The sequence below is a fragment of the Ascaphus truei genome, chromosome 2 (genome assembly GCF_040206685.1).
Source record: "Ascaphus truei isolate aAscTru1 chromosome 2, aAscTru1.hap1, whole genome shotgun sequence".
NCBI lineage: Eukaryota > Metazoa > Chordata > Amphibia > Anura > Ascaphidae > Ascaphus > Ascaphus truei.
The window spans coordinates 174,493,423-174,511,900 of NC_134484.1; positions in this window are offsets into that span (position 1 = coordinate 174,493,423).

Genomic DNA, 18,478 nt, shown 5'->3' on the forward strand with positions numbered 1-18,478 from the left:
TGTGAGAAGAACAGAGGGTGGCAGGTTTGAATGTGCTTGGAGCAGGTGAACTTGAGTGGCCCAACAAAACAATTGTAGAAGTGATGACTTTTCCAATTTTCTTCTTTCTAAAACCCGGTCCAGGTTTCTTTACCTTGGGAGATTTCAGTGACATTTCTTTAGGCACCTTTGCTTTTTACTGGTGGAGCTCAGAAACAGCTGCCGCCTTCCATTTTCTCATGGCTGGGACAGCAGCAGCAAACTGGTTCTTGTGTCCGTAGAATCGTGAATGATCCATGTCAGAAGATGAAGCACAATACAATATCTGGACAAGAGTTTGTTTATATAGAGATCAGCTTATGGGAGGCTATGATATTTTTGTCACCTTTAATACACATAATTCCTGACGTCATTCGTTGGCAGGCGGGCCCACGATGAAAAGGTGTAAAAGTGGGTGTATACTTTACCTGTACAGGTACATAATAAATACACCATCACTTATGTAGATGCAATACACATTGAAAACACATCGAATATACATTCGTCTATGCTTCATTCCCTTTCTAAAGCAGCGATGCACAGAAAGTGATTTCAAAGGATCTCAGCATGAAAATACAGGAGATGTACAAGAAAGGTCACCAAATAATGCATATCAAAGGCTGGTTAGCTAAATCAGGCATCCAGGTAACACATAACTACAGTATGTCTGCTATCATGACCATGGAAAGACTAAAACTGGAAAGAGGATTCACCTGGTCAAAACAGAGTAAGTACTGTACTGTATACAGTTAATACTTCTGTGGTGCTAGAAATCTATTTGTACTCCTGCATTTCAAATGAGAAGATGTTTTCCATCTTGTCTTTGAAATTAGTTTTTGGGCCTAGGAACTGATTATATACATATAGCCATAAAACACACCCACACCGGGGGAAGGAACAGCACAGATAACATTCTAAGAGACACTGTTTTTAAGTATACCTTTTGCTTCATTCATTGTAACATCGCCGGAAGAAGAGATCAGTGTATCTCGAAAGCTCGCACAAATAAAAGCATTTCGTTAGCCACAGAACGGTATCATCTATTTATTTTTTGATTATTGAAGCTCGGCTAACACGGTACTGATACCTCTATATATATATATATATATATATATATATATATATATATATACAGTGGTTGACAAATCACCAAAAAATCTACTCGCCACACAAAAAAATCTACTCGCCACCTAGTACCAAACGTGTGCTGCTTGGGCAAATATTTACTCGCCTGGGGGTTAAATCCACTCGCCCGGGGCTACCAAATGTATAGGATTGTCGAACACTGTATATATATATATATATATATATATATATATATATATATATATGTAGCCCTTTTTGTGAACCGGCCTGACCCACCCAATCTCACATTGGCCCCTGTGGTCTAACCGGTCCCTTTCCCTGCGGCACACCTCTTCTAAGGGACTACTGGTAACTGTATAACACCTGTGGCTCCAGGAGATCTGAGCCTCCGCTAGCTGGGAGCCTGGGGAAACCCTTACCATTACCTGGTGCAGCGCCTCCACTTACCCAGGATCCCCGTTATGAAAGATAGCCCTGGGTAAGAAATACAATAACACTCATAGATATAAAACAAGAACTAACACTTTACTTAAGAACATATAACACAGTACATAACATCACATAACCTTATGCTCTATCCGCATCACCTCGGCCCAATGTCTGGTGTTCCCACCCAGTGTCCTGTGATCCCCCACACCCAATGTCCCGTACTCCTACGGAGGTCGTGGGTGACTGCGCAGTCACTATATGAATAGGCCTGTTGGTGCACTTATAATACAGAAGTACCTTCCGAGCACTCCGATGCTCGGGACCGCAACACACTTCTAAAAGGGTCAGACGTCCGTCTGATCCTATCCAGGTACTTCTCTCCGCGGACCCCAACAAGGGTCCCACCGCTTCCCGGGAACTCAACCGTCTCTCGGTAACACCAACCGCATCACGGGAACAGCAACCGCCGCTATCCCTAACTAACCCTATCAGGACAGGAACCCTAACCTAGGGCCTGTCCCTGATGAACCGCAACCTGGGATGGCTTGGGGAAAACTCCTAGGGCCTGTGGAAAAATAACCTGCCCCCCTCCCCTAGCTACCCAGTCCTATCTGTCTCACTAACAACTAGCTATTAACTAGCTAACAGTCTGCAGCAGACACACAGCTCACACTGTCAGCCTGCAGACATCCACACACGCTGCACACACTGCGCCCAGCACATGCAGCAACACACACAGAACGATACACACAATTCACTGGAACCCGCAGCAAATCCACTGCTCGCACGCTGTGCCTATTTGCCAGTGCGCACAACCCTATCCGCTGTGGCACTGCCAAACTGCACCTTCCGCACCTAAGGGTAACATCCTTATCTAGGGCCGTCCCTCTTCAGTTACCCCCTGCCCTTACCGGGAATTGGGGCCTGCCTGGGGACCTAAGGAGAACCCTTACCTGGTGCAGGAGCCACGCGCTCCTTACACCCTTCCTACTCCTTCCTTCTCCTCGTGCAGACTGACTCTCCCAAGCCCGGGAAATGTATATATATTCCCGGGCTGAGCTTCCTCCAGCCCTATTGGCCGCAAGGGAGCACCTGACCTCTGTCTCTCTAAGCCTCCTGGGAATTGTAGTTCCCAGGGGGCTGCCTAAACACTGGGGCCGCGTGCGCACTTGCCCTGCGCATGCGCGAACCCCTCATGGCCGCCTCAATCTCCCTCTACACTTCCCTACTCTCACGCGATCTCTCCCTGCACTGGGGATCCTACCTTGCGCTTTCGCCCTACTGCGCATGCGCGAACTAACGCGCAATGGCGGCGCCCTCTCCTCAAGCCGCCGAGCCGGTGGCAATGCGATCGCGGCCCTAGCGACGGCCCGATCGCGTCCCCGGCAACCAGCTTCCACCGCAGGACAATGCGCTACTCCCTGCACTGGCCCTCACCCTCGCGAAGTGCCGGCGGGTCCGTCGCAGCCTCCGGCGGCACCCGCTACCACACGGCACTCGCGGAGAGGGGCCAGAAAGCTCAAATTTACCTCGGGGCTACATATATATATATATATATTTATTTATTTTTTAAATGAAACCTTTAAAAAAAAATGTCCCAAACTTAGTTCAAATGATTCTGCCATGTCTATCTTTTAATGGCTACAGTACCGTATGTACACTTATAATAGTTCTCATTTTTTTTTTAAACTGTAGGATGGCAAAGCGGCTGGTGGATGAGATCAGCGATGCAAATGGTGAACAGTCCGCAGCAGCGGTTAAGGTATTTCTGGAGAAGAGTCATAACCTTACAATATATGAGAACAGCATCAGGATAATGAGAAACGAATTGGGCTGGACCTACGGATGTGTTAGGTACAGTGTTTAACTGTAACATAATGCAATAGTGTTGTTCTTAGAAATGTAATGTCTCTTGGTACAGCACTGTACAGTACTGTACCCATTGTAGTGTAGCTCCAAGAGGGACAGAACAGGTGGCATGTTTATTCTAGTGCAGCATAGTATTGTACAGTACAGCTAAAGTGTTATATGCAAAAGTACGGTTTTACTGTACATTTAAAATTCTTTCTTGTCATTTCAGAGTTTCCAATGATAAGGGAGTCCAACAATATTAAAAAAAAGTTGACCAAGCACGTGCATGGATCGATAGTGGCGAAACTTTTCATAATGTTATATTTTCTGATGAGACAAAAGTCACCGCAAAAAATCCCATCTATCCCTAAAATCTCAGCCCAAGCACCCTCTCAAGGTCCATGTGAGGGGTGCCACCTCGAGACTTGAACCAGGACCCATAATAATATTCCAAGGTACAGTACTGTAAGTCACAAATTTGGCTGGTGCATTGGAAGTAGATAAAAAATGAATTATTATGTACTGTACAATGCAGTAAGTCCCTGGGTTTCTGTTTTGGTAATTGTTCTTTACATTAGAAAAAAAACAACTTCTTACAGTACAGTATGTACTGTACTGTATGTGAGAGTGCTAGACAGTGCTGTATGGCATACAGTGCTAAAATTAAACATGAATGTACAGTAAAACCAGAAAGAGCATGCTGTAGTGTTATTCAATGTCCTAGTTTATGCCATAATGTACATTTAAAAAAAAAAAAATGTCTTCCCTTGGTCCAGGAATCATCGATAAAGTTTTTCTCCAGGTGTCCATTGTTGCCCCTGTAGTATCATACATTAAGGATGATTTCCCATCTGGTCACCGTGTCTTCCAGGATAATGATGCAAAACATAGTGCCTCTGCTGCCTTTATGCAGGCAAGCAAAATCAACTGGGTCAGAACCCCTCCAAAGTAAGTGCTGTATTGTACAGATGCAGCCACCAGTATTAGAACACTTACCTAGGAAATTCTGGGAGATTCTGGGGCAGTTCACAGTAAATGCCTCAACATTGCCTCAACAGTGCCTCAACATTTCTGTGGGATTCTTAATGGCCCATCGGATTAACACAGCGGGGAGTCCCTGCAGTCCCATTCAAACTAAATGGGACTGTAGGGACCACTGATGTGTTAATCTGATGGGCCATTAAGAATCTCACAGAAATGTTGAGGCATTTACTGTGAGACTGTGCCAGAATTTCCAAGGCAAGAGTTCTAATACTCGTGGCTGCATCTGTAACTGCTTCTCGTTGTTTTCTACTGTCGGGATCTTTGCTTTTAATTCACCATTTTTGTCCCTAACGTTGCAGTCCACCCCTCCCCCGATTTGAACCCCATAGAACTGGTGTGTCATGCAATGAAACATCACCCAGAAGCGTGAGATGTAGTCATGTTAATAATGTTAATATTGAGTAGAAAAAAAAAACTATACATTTTTTTTTCCCAATTATCCGACACATGGTGTTTTCATAAATTGCACATGCAAAGATATATTATGCAATTTCATTGACAAATAAAAATGTTGGGATTTAATTTTTTAAAATTTTGTTAAATATCACATATCATTCACATTATGTTTTCTCTAAGTCCCACAATTTATTCTTAACTTATTTAGAAAAAAAGAAAATCACATTTTTGGGGGTTTGAATTTTTTTTACAAGTTCAGTGTTCCATTGTTTTTCAAGGCATTCTAATGCTCAATGCAGGCCTTGTTTTATATGTAGAACAAATGCTGTATGGTGCTCCAAAACAGTAAGCAGCAGTATTCAATAGTATAGTGGCAAAGTCTTATGAGGAGTACCCCTGCAATTATCAATGTTGATACTGGAAACTGGTGATCCCCAATTGATGTATGACTGGCATATAAACATCCCACAAGGCAATGTAGTAAGGATGATATATAACACCTACCGGTGTCCAGTACTAGTGTAATATCAAAATATAGGGGGAAAGTATACAATGAATGTCCAGATTCCCAGTCAAGAAGTATAGAACATATGTTCTATACCTTGTTTTATATGTACCTGTATCTGTATGACTCACAACAGCCATGCGTGTCATTCACCAGGAAGTATCATTTCTCCTGGCTGGGGACAGCTCATTTGATCTAACCTTGCAGCCAAAGTATGAAACATTTAATTGTGAATTTTCTATAGCCCAGGGGACCTAGCTGTTTATAGTCGTGAGGTGGGGGGAGGTGCGGCTCAAGGAGTCTGGTAGGTCAACTTAACAATAAAATGGTAGGAGGAAAAGAAAACAGTTAACTCCATGAGAGAGTAGAACTGTGTGAAATTTTAATACAAGTAATCACTGCCTGAGACCGTGTGTGTGTGTGTGTTTGTTTGTGTGGAATATTTATGTTTATCTAAGCAAGCATACAGTACCGAAGGTGCTTTCTCCATCAAACGAGAAATGTAGTCTTGTTAATAATGTTAATATTGAATAGAAAATAAAAAATATAATTTTTTTGTTTTTTGCCAATTATCAGACACATGATGTTTTCATAAATTGCACATGCAAAGGTATAGTATGCAATTTCATTTACAAATAAAAACTTGGGGTTTTTTTTGTAATTATGTTAAACATGACAAATATTCTTCACTTTTGTTTTCTCTATGTCCTGCAATTTATTCTCACATTATTTAAAAAATGCTCAATGCAGGCCTTGTTTTAAATGTGCATGCATCTGTATGACACGCAACAGCCATGTGTGTCATTAACCAGGAAGTATAATTTCTCAGCGATCAGCTCATTTGATCTAACCTTGCAGCCAAAGCATGAAATATTTAATTGTGAAATATCTATGGCCTGGGAGAGCTAGCTGTTAATAGTAGTCGTGAGGTGGGGGGAGGTGCAGCTCAAGGAGTCTGATTTGTCTTCTGCAATAGCCCTGCGTGTCATTCACCAGGAAGTGAAATTAAAGCATGAAACATTTCACTGTTAGATTTATGTGATCACCTTTTAATAAAATTTATCACGTGCTGTGCCAAACAAGCGTGAAATAGAAGCATTTAGAAAGTACAGTAAAAGTTAAGAAACATGAATATTTATATTACATTCTTAGAATAGTAAAGATGGTAATATAAAAATATAAAAGTAAAAAAATGAAAGTTTAAAATATTGTGATTTTCGACTTCCAAAAACATTCTCTTCCGGCTGTTGATTTGAGGCTTTCATTTCTGATTAAAAAAAATGTTGGAGATGCTTTATGTATACAGATACTGTAGTAGGCATGCGTGGATGCACACCAAAGTTTGCATGCGTCAATGCATTTACGGGCTATGACACGCATACAGTACAGCATGCATGTTATTGGGAATTACAGTTATTACTGTACAGTAATAATAATAATAGCATGTTCTTGTATAGCGCTGCTAATTGTACGCAGCGCTTTACAGAGACATTTTGCAGACACAGGTCCCTGCCGCGTAGAGCTTACAATCTATGTTTTTGGTGCCTGAGGCACAGGAAGATAATGTGACTTGCCCAAGGTCACAAGGAGCTGACACCAGGAATTGAACCAGGCTCCCCTGCAGCAATCTCAGTGTCAGTCAGTGTCGTTACTCACTGAGCCACTCCTTCTCCAGTACATTATATTTACCTTCATTATAAACTTGCCAACCGAGTGGAGATGACCCAATATCATGGGTGTACTGTGCATACTGTAGCTGCTCGAGTCGACCATGTAGTCGGAATGTAGGCTGACAGGGTAGTTTGGTACCTGCTGATGATATTGGGACAGTTAGCCAGATGGAACCATACAGTTATAATCAGGTTGAGGCTAGTATTCAGGGAGGGGCAGGTAGCCAGGAAGTAGATTCATCTGGTGGCCCGTAATTGTAGTAGTATTGGTATTGAGGCAGGTACTCAGGCTGGTAAGACCACTGTCACATTTCGAGGCTCAGGAAGTACGATTAGTCAATCTCTTGGCCCCAATCTTTCTCATTTCGAAGTTGCCATGATCAAACATACCAGCAAAAGGGGTGCAGCCTCCAACAACCTCTTGTGCTGCCTGCATGTGGGGGTGTTTTAATAAAGCAATGATTCGTTGACAAATTATGCCATATAGAATTCTTCCAACCGTGCAGGTTTTGGTGAATTTTTGAAGTATTCCTACTGTCAATGATATGGTCATAGATCTCAGATGCAGTCACCTTGTTATCTGTCCCAGCTTTAATATCAGAAAATATCATGCATACAAAACTGCATTGGGGTCTACAAAAAGGCGTTTACATTGTATATCCCATGCAACAGTCGGAAGTGAAGACAATGTTACATAACATACTGAACACTCTGTTTTGTAATAAAATTTTAAATGCCTGCATTTAATAAAGTCTTGAGTGACCAAGGTAATTTATCAATGATTACTGCAATGTCCATGCTTTTTATCTGGCCTTAAAGACACCTGTTTTCAGACATTGAGTATATATATGTATGAAGTGTAACATCCAACGTCCCCAATACGACATTCACTTTGCCATCTTCTGGACACTGTGACAGAAACCAGGGGATGGTAATAAATTCCATATATAGGGCTCCCAGGATACTGAATAGTTTATATCCTGTTTAGGCTGGAAAGTGCAGCCTCATAATACATGCACTCCACCCCACAGTTTGGCAAGTGCTGGAACTGAGGGATGAGGGAGCCAGACCAGAGTTTGTCTGCTTCCTGATTTCTGTCACCTGTCATGCTAATTAGAAATCAGGTATTTAAGACTGATTTCCTGGTTCCTCTCCCCCTCTCCCCAAGAGCCTGGAGACAGGAATGCTGCTGGAAGCAGAGAGGGGAAAAGCCTCTCCCCAAACAGGTTAAATCATTCTGTTCCTTTTTGTCTAAAACTGCAAAGTACCTTATTTTGTTGTTGGAAGTGGAAAAGCCACTTCAACCCTGAGTCAGGGAAAACCTAAGTTAAGTTATTGCTCAGGTGAGCAGCTTTTTGTTTTGCTGTGTTTCTGTTGAATGCACTGTGGCAGTCTCAGTGCCTGGGACTGAATAAACCAGGCATAACCTGTTTAAAGGAACAGCACGTGACGTCTCGTCATTTAACCAACCCTAAAAGACCGTGTTCTAACAGTCCCGGACAGACGGCAGAGCCCCGGAGTAAGCCAGTTGTCACAACACACACTGAACTGCAACCACACAAATAATAATTCCATCTGACCACTTAATACAGGAGGGACAACTCGCCGCAAACTTGACTACTTGCAGGGGGTACATGGAATATGGATGGAATATGTCACCTGAGAAGCCAGAAAGATGGCAGCAATTTTGGAGCGGCTCTGGACTGGCAGTTGCACCTGTATACCCCTACCTCAGCCCTTCGGGTCTGCTTCCTATCGGAGATGAGCACTGTTATACATGGGTGGAAGAATGCTATAAGACACAACTTAAGTTTGAATGATTGCTTTATTAGGACACCTCCGAGTCCCAGCATTAAAGGAGGTTGCTAGTCACTGCACCCATATTGGGCGGGTATGTTCAATCATGGCAACTTCCGAAGGTGAAAGATATTGATTGGGACCAAGAGACTGAATAATTGAACTTCACCGTGCTGGTCCCTAAAATGTGCCACAACCCTCTTATCAGCTCCAGCCTGAGTACCTGCCTCAATACCAATACCATTAACAGTACGGGCCAACCAACACTGAAAACCAAATGAACATACATCCCAGCTTTTTTCCCAAACCTGAGTACTTGCCTCCACCTGATTATATGTCTCCATCTGGCTACCTGTCCCAATATAATTATCAGCACGGACCAAACAACTCCGCCAACGAGATGAACCTGTATCCTAAAAACACTATTGACTTGAGCATGTATGCACAGTACACAGCTGGTATCAACAGTGAGTCACTGTCACCCAGTTCGCCACCCATTAAAATCAAGGTAAATATACTGTAACTGTCATTCACAACGGGACACATACTGTATTCCCATATAGCCCATAGATGTATTAACGCATGCACACATTAGTGTGCATTCACGCATGCGCACACATTCATGCTTTCATGCATTCATACTGTACTTAAAGCAGTTAATTATTGTTTATTCATACTGTACAGTATAGAAAATGATTTAAAAATGTATTTTACAGAACTGAAAGTGTCAAATCAACAGCCAGAAGAAGATGTTAATGGAAGTCTAAAACCATTTCCATGAGGACATATTTATACTACTGTATATCGTACTATATTTGTTACTTTCATTTTATTCATTCATTTTTAACTTTTATACTACCAGCTTTTGTAGAGAAATCATATCTAAATAATATGAATTGTGTTACTACTACACTGATAAAACCGCTCAGCCAATATGCATATGTGGTACTATCAAAACAACAAAGGTACAAAAGGGAGAATAATAAAATATATGACTTGAGAAAGTGACCAAAGGATCACAAATAGTCCCTAAACTTACTGTATGCACTTATTGCAAAAGAAGGGATAATACTGTAAATCAGAAATGAGATGTCAATATCCCAAAGAGATGCCAATATCCCTACAGATAATTATGTGCGGTAGGTTCCCCACAGAATAACAACTGAGGGGACCCAGTTGTGTTTTAGATAAATTCTTTTAGTTTCTCGTGTGTCTGCATACGGCTGCAGCGGCTGTATTTGTTAAAGATCACGGAGCCGTTGTCGTTGGATCTGCTGTATTCCAAGCAATATTAATTTTGCATTCCCGCGCCCATGCCGCATTCACTCCGCTCGGCACCCACAGTTGATCTGCGGTCTGTTTAATTTAATGGTTTTGAATTTAATTGGGTGCAATTCTTCGCGTGTCCGCCAGGTGGCAGAAATTCATGAATTGTAATGAATTGTAATGTGTACAGTACTGTGCTAATGCGACGACTTGCAGGTGTTTAAAAAAACAGATAAAAACCATGTCTGCCACAGTGGTCCATTGTGAATTGACCATGGTAGTTGAATACCCAGAAGAACGTATCTATTTTAAGCGTCTCATAATAAAAACTGTAAAACTTAATGTTCTGTGTCTTTTTTGTACATTCTTTCTCCTGCACAATTGTTGACTGGACACAATGAGTACACCATAGACATATAAAAGACCTAACTGTACTTATGCATTTTTAATTTGTTCTGCAATTAATGCTGCAGCAGATAACATGCCGACTGTTACCGAAATTTATGAATATTTCACTTCGAACTTTGAATTTGACAAATTTTCACCTGACGCTCGTGTGTGGAAGCGTGCGATAAGAAAAAAGTTAAGTAGCGATCCGTGTTTTTTTCGTATTGACCCTGCACCCGAAGATAGAAGGGCTTATTGGTGTGTGGTACCAGATTTTTCCAGTGTGTTTGATCACGGAAACTTCAAAAGGAGAAAGTCCGGGTTGAATCCATATAAGATTTGTCAATCCCATGTTCAAATTGAGGGTTCAATGCAAAAATAATAATATTAGCATGTTCTTGTATAGCGCTGCTAATTGTACGCAGCGCTTTACAGAGACATTTTGCAGACACAGGTCCCTGCCGCGTAGAGCTTACAATCTATGTTTTTGGTGCCTGAGGCACAGGAAGATAAAGTGACTTGCCCAAGGTCACAAGGAGCTGACACCAGGAATTGAACCAGGCTCCCCTACAGCAATCTCAGTGTCAGTCAGTGTCTTTACTCACTGAGCCACTCCTTCTCCAGTACATTATATTTACCTTCATTATAAACTTGCCAACCGAGTGGAGATGACCCAATATCATGGGTGTACTGTGCATACTGTAGCTGCTCGAGTCGACCATGTAGTCGGAATGTAGGCTGACAGAGTAGTTTGGTACCTGCTGATGATATTGGGACAGTTAGCCAGATGGAACCATACAGTTATAATCAGGTTGAGGCTAGTATTCAGGGAGGGGCAGGTAGCCAGGAAGTAGATTCATCTGGTGGCCCGTAATTGTAGTAGTATTGGTATTGAGGCAGGTACTCAGGCTGGTAAGACCACTGTCACATTTCGAGGCTCAGGAAGTATGATTAGTCAATCTCTTGGCCCCGATCTTTCTCATTTCGAAGTTGCCATGATCAAACATACCAGCAAAAGGGGTGCAGTCTCCAACAACCTCTTGTGCTGCCTGCATGTGGGGGTGTTTTAATAAAGCAATGATTCGTTGACAAATTATGCCATATAGAATTCTTCCAACCGTGCAGGTTTTGGTGAATTTTTGAAGTATTCCTACTGTCAATGATATGGTCATAGATCTCAGATGCAGTCACCTTGTTATCTGTCCCAGCTTTAATATCAGAAAATATCATGCATACAAAACTGCATTGGGGTCTACAAAAAGGAGTTTACATTGTATATCCCATGCAACAGTCGGAAGTGAAGACAATGTTACATAACATACTGAACACTCTGTTTTGTAATAAAATTTTAAATGCCTGCATTTAATAAAGTCGTGAATGACCAAGGTAATTTATCAATGATTACTGTAATGTCCATGCTTTTTATGTGGCCTTAAAGACACCTGTTTTCAGACATTGAGTATATATATGTATGAAGTGTAGCATCCAACGTCCCCCATATAACATTCACTTTGCCATCTTCTGGACACTGTGACAGAAACCAGGGGATGGTAATAAATTCCATATATAGGGCTCCCAGGATACTGAACAGTTTATATCCTGTTTAGGCTGGAAAGTGCAGCCTCATAATACATGCACTCCGTCCCACAGTTTGGCAAGTGCTGGAACTGAGGGATGAGGGAGCCAGACCAGAGTTTGTCTGCTTCCTGATTTCTGTCACCTGTCATGCTAATTAGAAATCAGGTATTTAAGACTGATTTCCTGGTTCCTCTCCCCCTCTCCCCAAGAGCCTGGAGACAGGAAGGCTGCTGGAAGCAGAGAGGGGAAAAGCCTCTCCCCAAACAGGTTAAATCATTCTGTTCCTTTTTGTCTAAAACTGCAAAGTACCTTATTTTGTTGTTGGAAGTGGAAAAGCCACTTCAACCCTGAGTCAGGGAAAACCTAAGTTAAGTTATTGCTCAGGTGAGCAGCTTTTTGTTTTGCTGTGTTTCTGTTGTATGCACTGTGGCAGTCTCAGTGTCTGGGACTGAATAAACCAGGCATAACCTGTTTAAAGGAACAGCACGTGACGTCTCGTCATTTAACCTACCCTAAAAGACCGTGTTCTAACAGTCCCGGACAGACGGCGGAGCCCCGGAGTAAGCCGGTTGTCACAACACACACTGAACTGCAACCACACAAATAATAATTCCATCTGACCACTTAATACAGGAGGGACAACTCGCCGCAAACTTGACTACTTGCAGGGGGTACATGGAATATGGATGGAATATGTCACCTGAGAAGCCAGAAAGATGGCAGCAATTTTGGAGCGGCTCTGGACTGGCAGTTGCACCTGTATACCCCTACCTCAGCCCTTCGGGTCTGCTTCCTATCGGAGATGAGCACTGTTATATATGGGCGGAAGAATTCTATAAGACACAACTTAAGTTTGAATGATTGCTTTATTAGGACACCTCCGAGTCCCAGCATTAAAGGAGGTTGCTAGTCACTGCACCCATATTGGGCGGGTATGTTCAATCATGGCAACTTCCGAAGGTGAAAGATATTGATTGGGACCAAGAGACTGAATAATTGAACTTCACCGTGTTGGTCCCTAAAATGTGCCACAACCCTCTTATCAGCTCCAGCCTGAGTACCTGCCTCAATACCAATACCATTAACAGTACGGGCCAACCAACACTGAAAACCAAATGAACATACATCCCAGCTTTTTTCCCAAACCTGAGTACTTGCCTCCACCTGATTATATGTCTCCATCTGGCTACCTGTCCCAATATCATTATCAGCACGGACCAAACAACTCCGCCAACGAGATGAACCTGTATCCTAAAAACACTATTGACTTGAGCATGTATGCACAGTACACACCTGGTATCAACAGTGAGTCACTGTCACCCAGTTCGCCACCCATTAAAATCAAGGTATATATACTGTAACTGTCATTCACAACGGGACACATACTGTATTCCCATATAGCCCATAGATGTATTAACGCATGCACACATTAGTGTGCATTCACGCATGCGCACACATTCATGCATTCATACTGTACTTAAAGCAGTTAATTATTGTTTATTCATACTGTACAGTATAGAAAATGATTTAAAAATGTATTTTACAGAACTGAAAGTGTCAAATCAACAGCCAGAAGAAGATGTTAATGGAAGTCTAAAACCATTTCATGAGGACATATTTATACTACTGTATATCGTACTATATTTGTTACTTTCATTTTATTCATTCATTTTTAACTTTTATACTACCAGCTTTTGTAGAGAAATCATATCTAAATAATATGAATTTTGTTACTACTACACTGATAATAACCGCTCAGCCAATATGCATATGTGGTACTATCAAAACAACAAAGGTACAAAAGGGAGAATAATAAAATATATGACTTGAGAAAGTGACCAAAGGATCACAAATAGTCCCTAAACTTACTGTATGCACTTATTGCAAAAGAAGGGATAATAAATCAGAAATGAGATGTCAATATCCCAAAGAGATGCCAATATCCCTACAGATAATTATGTGCGGTAGGTTCCCCACAGAATAACAACTGAGGGGACCCAGTTGTGTTTTAGATAAATTCTTTTAGTTTCTCGTGTGTCTGCATACGGCTGCAGCGGCTGTATTTGTTAAAGATCACGGAGCCGTTGTCGTTGGATCTGCTGTATTCCAAGCAATATTAATTTTGCATTCCCGCGTCCATGCCGCATTCACTCCGCTCGGCACCCACAGTTGATCTGCGGTCTGTTTAATTTAATGGTTTTGAATTTAATTGGGTGCAATTCTTCGCGTGTCCGCCAGGTGGCAGAAATTCATGAATTGTAATGAATTGTAATGTGTACAGTACTGTGCTAATGAGATGACTTGCAGGTGTTTAAAAAAACAGATAAAAACCATGTCTGCCACAGTGGTCCATTGTGAATTGACCATGGTAGTTGAAGACCCAGAAGAACGTATCTATTTTAAGCGTCTCATAATAAAAACTGTAAAACTTAATGTTCTGTTTCTTTTTTGTACATTCTTTCTCCTGCACAATTGTTGACTGGACACAATGAGTACACCATAGACATATAAAAGACCTAACTGGACTTTTGCATTTTTAATTTGTTCTGCAATTAATGCTGCAGCAGATAACATGGCGACTGTTACCGAAATTTATGAATATTTCACTTCGAACTTTGATTTTTACAAATTTTCACCTGACGCTCGTGTGTGGAAGCGTGCGATAAGAAAAAAGTTAAGTAGCGATCCGTGTTTTTTTCGTATTGACCCTGCACCCGAAGATAGAAGGGCTTATTGGTGTGTGGTACCAAATTTTTCCAGTGTGTTTGATCACGGAAACTTCAAAAGGAGAAAGTCCGAGTTGAATCCATATAAGATTTGTCAATCCCATGTTCAAATTGAGGCTTCAATGCAAGTTATGATGCTGTGGAATGCTCAAAATTAGATTGGGACACAAACAGAGATGTGCTCAACTGCTCAAATCTGATTTGAATCAAAAAGTCCATCTCAGGGTGCGAGGCAGAGTGTGACTTGGTGACACACTTACCCACACATGGTATGCTTCATGTAATCGACTTCCCTTCCCTATCAAGGCTATTAGGGGTGGATATTGTTCTTTTCCATCTATTCCCACTGGACTGACTTGAACAAGTGTGTGTAACGGATGTGATCACCACAAACCAGGGACTGGTCCACAGGGCTGAGGTGGATATGGAAACACTAACCTGGATCCGCAAAGCTGGGTCGGATTTAGGATTCTGTAGTCGTGGGTAGCCAGGTTGGGGTTGAGAGAGCAGCGTAGTCGATTATCCAGGCTGGGGTCAAGGCAGGCGGCTTAAGAGCGATGGTCAGGGTCACTGACTGAGGTCGGCATCAGCGAAGGCTTCAGTATAGGGCTTCAGCACAGTGAAGACCTCTGGAAGGCAAAGGCTTCAGTGCAGGAAAGGCTTCAGCACCGTGAAGATCTCTATAAGGGGAAGGCTTGAGCGCAGGGAAGATTTCAGCATAGGAGCTTCAGCACAATGAAGACCTCTGGAAGGTGAAGGCTTCAGTGCAGGAAGGCTGCAGCATAGGAATGTCTGCACAGTGAAGATTTCTGGAAGAAGAAGGCTTCAGCGCAAGGAAGTCTTCTGCATAGGAGCTTCAGCACAATAAAGACATTTGGAAGAAGAAGGCTTAAGGAAACAAGGAAGCTTCAGCACAGGATTTTCAGCAGAGGGAAGGCCTCAGGAACAGAAAAGCTTCAGGCAGGGGCTTCAGCAAATGGAAGGCCTCAGGAACAGAGAAGCTTCAGCTTAGGTGCTTCAGCACAGGGAAGCAGGAAAGAACTCTGGAAGCAGGATAGAATGCAGAAGGCAAAGCAGAGGTTCTTGTGACATGCACAGGTTTACAAAGACTATGCTAAGACCCTTTATGGTGGAAGAGGCTGACCCTAAATAGCATAGAGAGCCAATAGGCACAGAGCTGCACAGAAGGCAGTAACAAGACAGATTGCAATGTAAGTCCATGAACAGCTGTTGCCAATCACTTAGTCCAGGAGAAGGTTTGCCAGGAACCTCTACAACTATGTAAGGGTGAGTTCCAGCCAAACCCTTGACCAGAACCCTTACAGAGTGGCCATACTTTTGTGCCACTTCGATAGTCTGGCTCTCCATAAATTTTGCACCCATGCACACTTTTGTAAAAACTTTTGTTCTTGGCGGGAAAACTAATCCTTTCACTTTTTGCAAAAAAATTTCTTAGCAGAAAAAATTGGACCCATTTTTGTCGGCCAAACGCTCATTGCAGAATAACTTTTGCTATGCCATCCTTAATTCCAGGACCTTGCAATCTTACTTCTTTGGGCACAAAAACTTGAAATATAGTCCTTAATACTCAATTTGTGCACAGAATGTTTCACTAACGGGAAACGACAGATCACAAACTTTTGCAAACGAGCTCATATTTTGCTTTAGCGAAAAAAATCTTTTACATCAGTCCTCATCCATTGGATCTTGCAAATCCAGCTTTCTTAGCAGGAAAAACTTGTAAAATAGTACTCAATACTGGTATTGTGCAAAAATCAGCTCCTAGTATATAGAAACTTGCACAATTCTTTCCTAATCCGTTAAAAAACTTACAAAATTACTTCTCTTCAGTGAGAGAACTTGTAAACACTGTCTAATAAACAACACTTGCAAAAAATAGTCTTTATAGCGAGAAAGCAACAAAACAGTTTCCTCAGCGGGAAACATTCACAAACCCCACAAAACATCTACAGAACACTTTCATTAAATTAGAAGTAAAAAAAAAAATTAAATCACAAAAACTTTTTGTACGCTCCAAAAGTTCCAAAACAAATAAAAACACAAAAACTGTATATGCTCAAATGTAACCCTCCTTTCCCGGCTCTAAAGGAGGTCACATACTGTATTGTATGTCTTTATTTATGTAGCACCATTAATGTACATAGCGCTTCACAGTAGTAATACACATGGTAATCAAATAAATAACAGATAATATAAATTACAGATCATGGGAATAAGTGCTTTAGATATAAAAGTAACATTAAGGAAGAGGAGTCCCTGCCCCAAGGAGCTTACAGTGTAATTGGTAGGTAGGGAGAACGTACAGAGACAGTAGGAGGGAGTTCTGGTAAGTGCATCTGCAGGGGCCAAGCTTTATGTATCATGTGTTCAGAATATCCACAGTGCTATTCATATGCTTCTTTAAGCAAGTGTGTCTTAAGTTGGGTCTTAAAGGTGGATAGAGAGGGTGCAAGTCAGGTACTGAGGGGAAGGGCATTCCAGAGGTGTGGGGCAGTCAGTGAATAAAGGCTTAAGGCGGGAGAGGGCTTTAGATACAAAGGGGGTAGAAAGAAGACATCCTTGAGAAGAACGCAAGAGTCTGGATGGTGCATAACGAGAAATTAGGGCTGAGATGTAAAGAGGGGCAGAAGAGTGTAAAGCTTTAAAAGTGAGGAGAAGAATGGAGTGTGAGATGCGGGATTTGATCGGAAGCCAGGAGAGGGATTTCATGAGGGGAGATGCTGAGACAGATCTAGGAAAGAGTACAGTGATTCTGGCAGCAGTGTTTAGGATAGATTGTAGGGGAGACAGGTTAGAGGCAGGAAGACCGGACAGCAGGAGGTTACAGTAATCAAGACGGGAGCGAATGAGGGCCTGAGTCAGAGTTTTAGCAGTCGAGCAACAGAGGAAAGGGCGTATCTTAGTTATATTGCGGAGAAAAAGCGACAGGTTTTAGAAATGTTTTGAATGTGAGGGGCGAATGTGAGAAAGGAGTCGAGTGTGACCCCTAGGCAGCGTGCTTGGGCTACTCGGTGAATGGTCATAGTTCCAACAGTAATGTGGAAGGAGGTAGTAGGGCCAAGTTTGGGAGGAAGTATGAGGAGCTCTGTTTTAGTCATGTTGAGTTTAAGGCGGCGGAGGGCCATCCAGGATGATATAGCAGAGAGACATTCAGAAACTTTGGTTTGTACAGCAGGTGTAAGGTCGGGTGTTGAAAAGTATATTTGTGTGTCGTCAGCATAGAGGTGATAATTAAACCCAAAAGATTTTATTAGGTCACCTAGAGAGAGTGTATACAGAGAAAAGAGAAGAGGTCCCAGGACAGAGCCCTGGGGTACCCCCACAGAGAGATCAATAGAGGAGGAGGAGGTGTTAGCAGAAGAGACACTGAAAGTACGATGGGAGAGGTAGGATGAGATCCAGGATAGAGCTTTGTTCCGAATACCAAGAGTATGGAGAATGTGAAGGAGAAGAGGGTGGTCCATGGTGTCAAATGCTGCAGAGAGGTCGAGTAATATGAGCAGAGTGTAATGACCTCTGTCTTTGGCAGCATGGAGGTCATCAGTTATTTTAGTGAGGGCTGTTTCCGTGGAGTGAGCAGTGCGGAAGCCAGATTGTAGAGGGTCTAGGAGAGAATAGGTGTTGAGAAAATGGAGCAAGCGAGAGAATACAAGACGTTCAAGGAGTTTAGAGGCAAAAGGCAGGAGGGAGACAGGTCGATAGTT